This window comes from Myotis myotis, unplaced genomic scaffold, assembly GCF_014108235.1.
Source record: "Myotis myotis isolate mMyoMyo1 unplaced genomic scaffold, mMyoMyo1.p scaffold_m19_p_1, whole genome shotgun sequence".
NCBI lineage: Eukaryota > Metazoa > Chordata > Mammalia > Chiroptera > Vespertilionidae > Myotis > Myotis myotis.
Genome location: NW_023416313.1, coordinates 109,008,555 through 109,020,661, shown reverse-complemented (window position 1 = coordinate 109,020,661; position 12,107 = coordinate 109,008,555). Strand labels below are relative to the sequence as shown.

Genomic DNA, 12,107 nt, shown 5'->3' with positions numbered 1-12,107 from the left:
CTCTCACCCAAGGATATTTTTTCATTTATTTTAGAAAGAGTGGAAAGGAGAGAGGGAGGAGAGAGAGAGAGAGAGAGAGAGAGAGAGAGAGAGAGAGAGAGAGAGAGAGAGAAAGATGAGAGACAGAGGCAATTGGTTGCCTCCCTCATACACCCCAACCAGGGCCAGGAATGAAACCTGCAACCCAGATGTGTGTCCTTGACTGAGATCAAACCCAAGACCCTTTGGTGTGTGGGGTGATTCTCTAACAACTGGGCAGGGCTCCTCAATCTTCTTGAACATATAAAATGCAGTCATACTGTTTCAAAGGCCTTTTCTACTAATGCCTTTACTGTCATCAGTTTTAATTGACAAATGTTTCTCCATGTGAGGATTATAAACTTTTGCTTTGTTTTTTGAGTGTCTACAATTTTTCATTGGATATTAGAAATTATAAATTTTGCTTTGTTAGGTGCTGTTTGTATACCTATAAATATTCCCAACTTTATTATGAGATACAATTAAGTTACTTGGAAACAGTATGTTTGATTATACTCTCCAGGGCCTTGCTGACATCTTGATCTTGGACTTCTGGCCTCCAGAACTGTGAAAAAGTCATCTTTTGTTCTTTAAACCACTTGATTTGTGGTATTTTGATACAGCAACACAAGCAAACTAATATAAGCAGGTAGATAAATCCTGTCCCTGCTGCTCTATCTTGGCTGAAAGCAGACATCCTGGTTAAGTATTTCTAATCATGCACTCAGCACACTAAATTCAAAGGCGTTAGTGATACAGAGAACATGGAAGTGAAAGCATGGAGCTATATCAACAAGGTCCAGTAATGGTAACGACAGTGCCATTCATTGAGCATTTAATTGTGTATTAAGTACAGTGCTAAGTGCTGTAATTTCACTATACCATTTGTTTCTCTTAAAAAATCTATAACGAAGTCTAGAATTTCTTCTATTCAGAATAACACCAACTCTCCCTAGACCTCTAAACCACAAAAGGCAGTAGTGAGAAGGAATCTTGAGAGTTTTGTATGCCGTAGTCATCTGGCAAAATCCTCATTCTTATTCTTCTTATCTCTCATTCTTGACATCAGAAATCTTTGAAACATATGGACTAGTCTCATTAGGTATCCAATTCACCAAAGAATTGCAATTTATAAAAAGTCAAGTAAATATGTACATAAAAGATGTGAAAGAGAGTGGATCAGAAGAAAATAGAAGAGAAAATGTTTGAAAATGTTCCAAAAGTCATGAAAGACATCAAGTCAATGATTCAAATGCTCTGAAAGTCCCAAAGAGGATAAATACAACAACAAAACAAAACAACAACAGTCTAAGAAGAATTATAGTGAAACCGCTAAAAACAAAAAAGAAAATGTTGAAGCACCAAGAGAAATTAATATAGACCTTCATAGGGTAAATAATAAGACAGCAAGTTTCTCGATATAAATTATGACAGCCAGGAGATAATGGAATGGAACTTTATACTAAAGAAAGAAAATAAATACCAATCTAAAAAGCCCATGATCAATAATATAATCTTCAAAACTATAGGTAAAAAAATAAATATTTGATGTTTCTCTCTCATCGATGTTTCTAACTCTCTATCCTTCTCCCTTCCTCTCTGTGGAGAATCAATAAAATATATTTTAAAAATAAAAATAAATAAATATTTTCAGACAAATAAAGGTTAAATATTTTTTCCAAGTAACTTGACTTTAAAACGAACAAAAAATAACTGAAGTGAATTATTCAGGCAAAAACAAAATTATCCAGAAGAAAATGAGAAAACAAAGTAAGGAAGGAATAGCATAAATAATGATAAATGAGTAAATATAGAAAAATATCAATAGGTCATATTGATCATATTTATATATTGGACCTCTATTCTGGAATGAATACCCATGAAACAAATTTTCATCTCAGCATGTCCAGTTTTAAGCCTAATATACCTAATATACCTCCAACGTAATATGTGCAAAATTGAAAGCGTGGTCTTCCAACATGATTTCTTCTTTCATAGTTGTCATTAAATTGGTAAATAGCAACTTTACCTATCCAATTATTCAGGTTAAATATCTTCTAATGAACTTTATACTCCTTTAAATTTTTTTTCACATCTATATCCAAACTTTCAAAAAATTATTCTTCTCACTATTGCAAGAATCAAATGACACCACCTCCACTTGTTACCATTCTGGTCCATCTTTTGCTTAGATTATGGCACTAGCATCCTAAGTGGTATACCTGCTTCTCCTTTCCATCCATACATAGTCTATTCTGAAAACAGTAACTATAGTTATCCTTTCCAAAACATAAATCAGATATTGCACTGCTTAAAACTTTCCAGTAATTTTTTATTGCCTTCATAATAGAAGTTAAGTTCTTTCAATGGTACACAGAGTTTTCTTAAATATGCTTACTATCCAGTTACCTATCTGGCCCTATCTTATGGGATATCTCTATTTTTCTTACTCAGCTCCAACCAAAGTGTTCTCCAGCCACAATATTCTCTCTACTTTTTTTATCAAAACTCCAAGACTGTGCCTGACTTAATCTTTGCAATTGCTATTTACTGTGCCTAGAATGCTCTTCCCTCAGATACATGCACAGGGGCCTGCTTCACCTTTTTCATTTCCTTCAAATCTATTCTCAGATATCTTCCTATTGCTCAAGCTTCCTGACCACATCATTCTTAACAGCAACCACACACAATACTCCCTATCTGTTTTCCCTGTCTTATTTATCCCTATGCATATTACTTGTTTTTTTATTCATTTTTCCCAAATGGAACCTAAGTTCCATGTAGGCAGATATTTAAAACATACTAGTATATCTTATTGCAAATGGTGTGTCCACATTATGAAAAGATAGTTAGGGTCATTTTGGCACCCAATTATACTTGTTCAGTGAAAAGAGACCCTTAGCAATACACATTTTTCTATAATACACATTTTACAGATGTGGAAAATAAACTAAATAGTTTTGTCAGGTTCACCAGTAAATAAGTATTGAAATCAGAAGTAATACTCAAAATAGTACAACTCATAGTCCTTTCTCTTTACCATGGACTATATTATATTTCCAAATTTCACCCAAACTTCTGACCGGGAGGATTTAATCAGACCTTGTTTTCCAGCTGAGGGCAAACTGAGCTAATGTACACAGGCAGTTTTTAAGACAGCCGTGTAGTACCCCTGTAATTTTTAATATGTTTTATTTCAAAGAGCTAGTCTCTTAGATTATTTCTGCTGAACTCAATGCCTCCTCATTGGTGTCTTTTAAGGAGAGAAGCAATAAAATGTTTTTGAGGGATTTCCTAGCCTGAAGCTGAAATAATTGAATATCTTCACTGGGATTTTTGAACTTGAGACAAAATTAGTGGAGTCTAAAATATTAAGTAATATGTCTTTGGAGATATAGGAGCTATGTTTCCCACAAAAGAAGCAAAGAGAAATGACCTTCAGCTAATTTTGAAGCAGAATCAGGGGAACTGGGGGGAGGGAGACCACTGACTATGTTTCTAGTACATATTTTTGTCTTACTGACTTTTAGCAGAAATTCATAGACTTTCTCCCATAATATAACCTAAATATTTTCAGGGTTCTCTATTTTTTTAAATTTATGATTATTTGAAATCTATTTATTTCCATGGCATAAATAAAAATGTAATATATATTTACATATATATATATATATATATATATATATATATATACACACACACACAAAATGACTAAATAAAATATTCAATATATATCTACACTAATAAAAGAGAAACATGGTAATTGGCGTACGACTGCTACCCTTTTCATTGGCTATTCAGCGAAATATACAAATTAACTGTCAGCCAAGATGGCGGCCGGCAGCCAGGCAGCTTGAAACTAACATGAGGCTTGCTTGCTTCAGTGACGGAGGAAACCAACGTTCCTCCCCTGCGACTGCAGGCCTCTGAGCCTGCAGTTTAAGAAACATTGTAACAAATATAGACGCTTTCAGCAAGCTGGGATCTCAGAGCTGGAGCCAGAGCTGGAGTTATACATTGTTTCGATTACCTACTTTCAGCAGCAGAGGCCTAAGAGCTGGAGAAAACCCTCAAGCTAAAGCTGGCCCAGAATTAAAAAAACAAAACAAAACAAAACAAAAACAAGAAAAAAAGGAGCAGTTAGGAGCTTCAGTCACCCCCAGCCTGAAAACAGCCCTCAGCCCCTCACCCAGACTGGACAGGCACCCCAGTGGGGACCCCCACCCTGATCCAGGACACCCTTCAGGGAAAACCAGCCGGCCCCACCCATGCACCAGGCCTCTATTCTATATAGTAAAAGGGTAATATGCCTCCCGGCACCGGGATCAGTGTGACAGGGGGCAGCGCCCAACCCCCCTGATCAGCCCTGCTCTGTGTGTGACAGGGGGCGGGGCCACAACCTCCCTATCTGCCCTGCTCTGTTCGTGATAGGGGAAGGCGCCCCAACCCCCTGATCAGCCCTGCTCTGTGCCTGATATGGGGGAGCTCCCCAACCCCCGCCCCCCGCCAGGGGCCCTGCTCTGTGTGTGACGGGGTAGATCCATAACCTCCCCATCAGCCCTGCCCTGAGTGTGAGAGTGGCGGCGCCCCAACCCCCTTTTCGGCCCTGCTCTGTGGGTGATAGAGGGTGGTGCCCCACCCCCTGATGGGCCCTGCTCTGTGTGTGACAGGGTACAGAGCCCCAACCCCCCTGATGGGCCCTGCTCTGTGATTGACAGGGGGCAGTGCCCCAACCCCCTGATTGGCCCTGCTCTGTGCATGACAGGGGGTGGCGCCGCAACCTCCCCATCGACCCTGCCTTGAGTGTGACAGGGGGCGGTGCCCCAACCCCCCAATCGGCCCTACCCTGAGCATGACTGGGGGTGGCATCGCAACCTCCCGATCCGCCCTGCTCTGTGCATGACAGGGGGCGGCACCCCAACTCCCCAATCGGCCCTGCTCTGAGCCCGACCAGGGGCTGCACCTAGGGATTGGGCCTGCCCTCTGCCACCCAGGAGCAGGCCTATGCCAGCAGGTCGTTATCTCCCGAGGGGTCCCAGACTGGGAGAGGGCACAGGCCAGGCTGAGGGACCCCCCCTCCCCCCCGAGTGCACAAATTTTTGTGCACCGGGCCTCTAGTCTATATATAAAAGCCTAATATGCAAATTTCCCCTTGGGAGTTCGACCAGGAAACCAGGAGTTCAATTGCTCACTATGACGTGCACTGAGCACCAGGGAGTGGCACGGAATGAAGGAAGGCCCTGGCAGCAGCCAGGGAATGGAGGCCCCAGTGGCAGCTGGGGAAGAAAGGCTCTGGCCAGCAGCCGGGAGGCCCCGATTGGCCCTGATCACCAACCAGGCCTAGGGACCCTACCCATGCACGAATTTTGTGCACTGGGCCTCTCCCTCTCTCTCTCTCTCTCTCTATATATATATATCTATATCTATATCTATATCTATCTATCTATCTATATATATATATATATATATATATATATATATATATATAATCACTGTCAAAATACCATTCTTTAAATTATTTATATTTTCACAGTGATTTGAGAAGACATCTTAAAACAATCTATATAATAAAATAAGTTTTACACATTTTCATGTGAAATGCTTTCTAGATGAAAGGTGAGGTACCTATTAGGAAGAAGCACACTAAACTTTTCCTTATCCTTGGGCATACCTATGACTGTTGCCCTGAGAACTTCAAAGCACATGTGTATCAGGGTAAAATATATTTTGAAATCATTGGAAAATAAGTTATAAATTATAAAGGAGAATCCATTCTTGTTCTTGACATGTTAGTGAGTACATCACATGATTTAATTTATCAATAAGAATGGACAGTGAAATAAATATTTTAAATAAGCTGCATAGTAACACTTATCATATATCCCAAAAATAAATAGACAAAAATTAATACTTCTTAAAATGTAAATTGTTCAACAGAGTAGTGACAGGCTTGTTTCCATGTGTGGGATTTCTGATAAAATCCATGTTTCTTTCATTAAAAAATATTATCTGATTTCTCATTAACTCAGATATTAAATTTCAAAAGTGATAATCATGGAAGGAAATAGTACATGTTTATATAATTCCACATTTTTTAGTATACATCTTACATGATTTTTAGGACAATTGCTAGAATATAGTTGGATTTTATAGAAGTACTTCCTTATTTGACAATTATTCTCTATTTGTAATAATATTTCTCATCATTTAAAAAGAATATGACATTATTGCTTTTCAGGTGCCAGGACTTGATGAGCTCTCTGGAGACCAAGGCCTCTACCCAGGCCAGCACTCACCAAGAAGGCCATGCTCAGTCCCAGCATTGGGATCATGCAGCCCAATGGAGAGAAGCCAGCTGATTTTGAGACAGGCAACTCCTAAGATCTCCAGAGCCTCAAGGCCCAGCTACTAGGGCTGAATACGCAAGCCATAAAATAAAGTTGGTGTAGGTCTGAAAGCTGTTATCTTTGTTCCTGTTTCTCAACTGAAATAATTTCAGAAAGTCCAAGTCTAGCTAGTATCGAATTGAAGAAAAAGTTCACTGGGAAGCACATTGTCTTGATCGCTCAGAGGAGAATTCTGCTTAAGCCAACTTGAAAAAAACCTACAAACAAACAAACAAACAAATGCATCAACAAATAAGCAAACGCAGCCCAGGAGCCTCACTCTGACAGCCTTGCTAGATGCGATCCCGGAGGACTTGGTTTTCCTAAGTAAAAGTGTAGGCGAGGGAATTCAAGTGACCCTGGATGACAGCCGGCTCATAAAGGTTCATTTGGATAAAGCACATCATGGGACACAAGCTTGAAACTTCTCTGATGTCTATAAGGAGTTCACTGGCAAGGATGTTCATTTTGAATTCCCAGAGTTTCAGCTGTAAACAAAAACTAAATAAAATATCATTCACAATAAAAAAGAATATCACATTACTAAGAAGGAACTGTCTTTCTAGAAATAATATTGCTTCCCATGATTCAGGAAAATGTTATCTGAGTATATACCCATTAGTTAGATGACAACCAATCTGTGGTGCCAAAAGGAATATGACACATCGCATCTGTAGTTTAACTCCATTTCCCCTTACTTTACACCGCTGCCTATCTATATTTCATTTCAAACATTGTAACAGTGGATTCCAATGGTCTTAATATGAAGAGCAATTGATATTCCCTTCTTATTTAATGCACGTTTGCACCCATTTATTCCTTTTTGCAATTCTCAATGGTTATTTTCCCTTGTTTTTAAACTATGAAATAAGTTACTTATCACCTGAAGATTTAATTTCCATTTACATCACTATTCAAATCATTAATAAAGCTAATGTTAAGATTTATCCCTGTATCAGCTCCCTTCAACTTGACAGTCTGTTATTTTTTCATTTTCCTTTGTTTACTATCCTTCAGCATACTGTCAATCTTCCTGACAACCAACATAGAGCCAATACTATGAGTTAATTTTTCGAGCAAGATAATTTAAAAAAATATGAAACAACTTTAAGTGTTTTATGGTAATGTATTCTCCTATAGCAAAATTCTATCACTGAGTGCAAACTTATTTATAGAATGATTTATCATTAATGGGAGATGAGATAATAATCATAATTACCAATCTAATGTATTGTAGTATTTTATGTTCTAATAAATATATAGACAAATAAATCAGAATACAATTTCAATTTGCATCATGCCATTTCAATCATGAATGTAAAATTAGCTCTTTTTTTCTGAGTTCCAATTATGAACTAGATCCAAATAGTTCAATGTGATTATTCAAGTGATACAAAATATTTGTCAATTTGCTGTCTATAAATAAATTGTACAACTCATTACATTGATTCAAAAATAGAGAACTCTAAACATAGGCCATATCTCATTTAGTTTAGAGGAGGGGATATATCTAAAAATTAATGTTTTGTCAGTTGCCTCTGGAAATTTCCTGTAGCCTTCAATCAATCAGTCAAACAATTTTGTTTGATTTATACAATTTCCAATTTCTTCAATATCCCCTTACCATCTGTCTTTTCAGATATGTTTGGTTCATTATTAGAACAGGCCTTTCTTTTTCCTCTTCTAGTGATATAAGAATTGCATGAATTTCTATTTATTTTTTCCAGGTGTCTTCCTTAAGTTACCAAAAAGAAAAAAAACAGTTATATTTAATTTAACTGCATTTTAAACACAATGCATATAATCCTATATAATAAAGAGGTAATATGCAAATTAACCCTCACACCTCACAAGATGGCTGCCTATGACCAGGTCAGCAGGGGGGTTAGTGAGGGGCAACCAAATGACTGAACAAGCAGGCTGCGTGGGGTGACCAAGCAGGCAGAGGGGGCAGTTAGGAGTAACCAGGCATGCAGACAGGTGAGCAATTAGGAGCCAGGAGTCCAGGATTGTGAGAGGGATATCCGGGATTGGGCCTAAACCAGCAGTTGGACATCCCCTGAGGGGTCCCAGATTGGAGAGGGTGCAGTTTGGGCTAAGGAGACCTCCCCATGCACGAATTTTGTACACCGGGCCTTTAGTCTTATGATAATATTAATTCAAAATTATACAACAATTTCTTTTTTTTAATATATTTTTATTGATTTTAGAGAGGAAGGGAGAGGGATAGAAAGATAGAAACATCAATGATGAGAGAGAATCATTGATCAGCTGCCTCCTGCACGCCCCCCACTGGGGATGGAACCTGCAACCCAGGCATGTTCCCTTGGGTGGAATCGAACCTGGGACCCTTCAGTCCACAGGCCGACGCTCCATCCACTGAGCCAAGCCGGCTAGGGCAACAATTTCTGAAACCTAAATTAATGATATTAGCCCAAGCTTTGCCAAATATTTTAGGACATAAAACCATTTTTTTTTTCAAATGAAATCATAGGATTACCTCAAAGTATATAACATATAAAAATAGAATATTTCTGGGTGAAACAAATTCAAGGGAGTAGGGGAATGGGAGTCTCCCTTTATCTGCATTTCCAGACCTCCATGTTTCTCTACCTCACATACCCTTGGGCACCTCCAGAGAATTCTAATATGATGAGAAAATCAACTTTGTTTCTTGGTAAAGTGGACAGGGAGATATATGGATTAAGTGATACACGTTTAGATCAGATGAATTGTTGATATCAAATGTTAGTAGAATAGCAGTTAAACACACACACACACACACACACACACACACACACACACACACACTTGTTCTGAAAAATCTACAAGTATTTTATAGATATAGAACTCCTCCCAAGAAAGATTCTATTCTGTTAGCTGTGATGTGCCAAATGAACTTTTCTAGTGGATCTGAAAATCTTTCATAAAGTCTATTTGCAAGTAATCCCATATTGTGGTTTACATACAAATCACTTTGTGCTGCATTTATTTTCCAATAGAATTTAATGTGCTTGACATGATAATAGGTGTCATATATCATTGGGAAAAACTATTACTCTAAAATGCTTTGTAAACAAAATTTATTTCCCTCATTCATTTTCAAGTAGCTGTACTAGAAAATCTTAAACTAATACTTGAGCTAGTCCAAATAAAGAAATAACATACACAAGAACAACATTTTTTAGAGGATTTCTCCAGTATTTTTGAAACTCAAAATATGGAAAGTAATTTAATTTTTTATCAAAGTAAAATTAAATTAGAAACTACACTTATGCGATGGGATTATATAAAAATATAGTTCCTTCTTATGTAAAAAGTAAAATTATGTAGTTATTAAACAGTGGTGTATTTGGTACCATTGTAATTATTTGGTTAGTAATAACAGGAAAGGAACAAAAGGTAAACCAGACATTATTAGCATGTCATTTGGCAGCTTCACAAAGAAGCTGCAATTTCACAGTCCCCAGGGAAACACTAGCCCATTCCTTGCAGGTGGCTGGGAGAAAGGACTGGACAAAAGGGATGATGAATGCATGGGCAGTGAAGTTGGGATGATGTAGGGAAGGTGATTACTGTCAGTCAAACATGAGAACAGAAATCAATGGCTAGAGTAGGCAATACCAATGCAAACCCACCATAATTTGGGAATACATATCCTGCAGACAGGGGGGTTTGCATTCTCTTCTCTCTCTCTCTCTCTCTCTCTCTCTCTCTCTCTCTCTCTCTCTCTCCTCTTGCATTCACCCATATGGCCCACAGCTATGTAGACCGCACACGCAATGGACAAATGGACTAGAGCTGGGAACACAAACTAAGCTAGCCTAATGCTGGATTAGATTCTTTCTCAACAGGGATGGAAACTCTGGACATTAACTGTGATTTTAGTTCTGCTGAAGCTACAAATACAGTTTTTCCTTGGAGAGACATAGGGAAATGGGACCTTAGAAACTCCAAGGTATAATTCCACAGAAAAAAAAAAAAAACACACAACTTTCTATAATATCTCATCCTCCCATGTGAGTCTCAGAAAATTCACTTTCTCAGGATTCCACAAGAAGCCCACTCCCACTAGCAACTGATGCCAATAATAGTTTGGCCCCCAACACAGGGCAGACACCAGGAAAATTGCCTTGTGTAAAGTGTGTAAAGCATCCCTTCTCTGCTCCTTCCCTATAAAAGTGCATGTACAGCCTCCGGACCTACAGCACTCAGAGGGCAAAAGAACAGAAGAACCACCTGGCCTGGACTGTGGTGAGAACCTTTCTCCCTAGCCTGGGAGTTTTACAATTCATTGCTCACACTCTCTCCTGTATTGGTGCTTATCTAGAATTTTCTCATACAGAAGGCCAAAGGCATATGAAAAAGTGCTCAAAGTCACTGATCACCCCAGAGATGCAAGTCAAAATGACAATGAGGTACTACCTCACATCTGTCAGAATGGGTGTCATCAACAAATCAAGGACAAGTGCTGGAGAGGATGTGGAGAAAAAGGAACCCTCGTGCACTGCTGGTGAGAATGCAGACTGGTGCAGCCACTGTGGAAAACAGTATGGCGTTTCCTCAAAAAATAAGTATGGAACTGCCAGTTGACTCAGTGATCCCACTTCTAGGAATATATCCCAAGAAATCAGAAACACCAATCAGAAAGGATATATGCACCCCTATGTTCTTCTTTTTTTCCTCCCTACTTCACTTCTGCTTCTTCTGACCCAGATCCAGGAGAAAGTGGCCCCCTGCTCCCAGAGCCAAAGCCACATCAGACTCTGGAAAAAGCTGGGAAAGTGTGTTGCCACGGTCTTTGTTCCTAGTGCTCCTACTATTTTCCTCATGTACAAAACTCTTCTCTCCCCACCTTTCTGCTTCTGCCTGCATTTCACCTGTGTTTTTATGGTTTATCTTCTCCCTGTTCCCACCTCTCATGGCTCAGACAATGGCTTGGGAACAGCCAACCCTGCTCACAAACAGCCTCAGCATGTGAGTCCCTGCAAGTTAACGGGCAGGTGGGTGCCAGGGGAACACAGAACAGAACATGGGAAGTGAGCACATACTCACTTGCTTGGAATTTACTCCTGGCACATGAAACCCTGTGCTCCCAGCTCGCATAAGCCCCGTGAGGGGCTAGCATTCCCAGCCCTAGTAAGTTTTAGCTTCTATTACAAATGCAACTGATACTGTATTTTGATTCATGCAAACACTACTGCTGTGTATTTTGGTATGCAAGTCTTGCTACTTATCATTAATGCTTCTTCAACGGGTATAAGTAATAGAGAAGGGCCTCAAATGTAGAGGTGGTTGAAGATATGAAAGGTTTTTTCTTATCCAATCTTTGAGACTGGCTATCCCTAAAAGGGGGACAGAGGCTAACAGAATTTAACCCAGGAAACAGGTATTGAATCTCTGTCTTGCAAGGTTAACAGAGAATGTTCTTCCTCCCCTCCTATAGTCCAGTTAAAAAGCCAGAATATTTATACCCAAGACAGTAAAGGCTGGAGAGCTCCAGTAATGTCAGAGGCCACCAGAATCTCTCATGATGAATTAAAAGCCCCACACCTGCACAATTGTGTTGCAATATTTTTGTCACTGCTGGAAGAATTTCTGTCCCAGGCATGGGAAGAGACTTAGGGATATGGATGAATTCCATAGCTGGCATAGATAGGATGGCTATGGGATGCCACAGCAATTAAGGTATCATAGGCCACT

General features: G+C 39.2%; 1 pseudogene; it reads left to right on the top strand.

Annotated features, from left to right (window-relative positions):
* Window positions 1-6,324: 6,324 nt before the first annotated feature.
* On the top strand, window positions 6,325-6,898 carry LOC118659240 (annotated as a pseudogene).
* The last annotated feature ends 5,209 nt before the right edge of the window (window positions 6,899-12,107 follow it).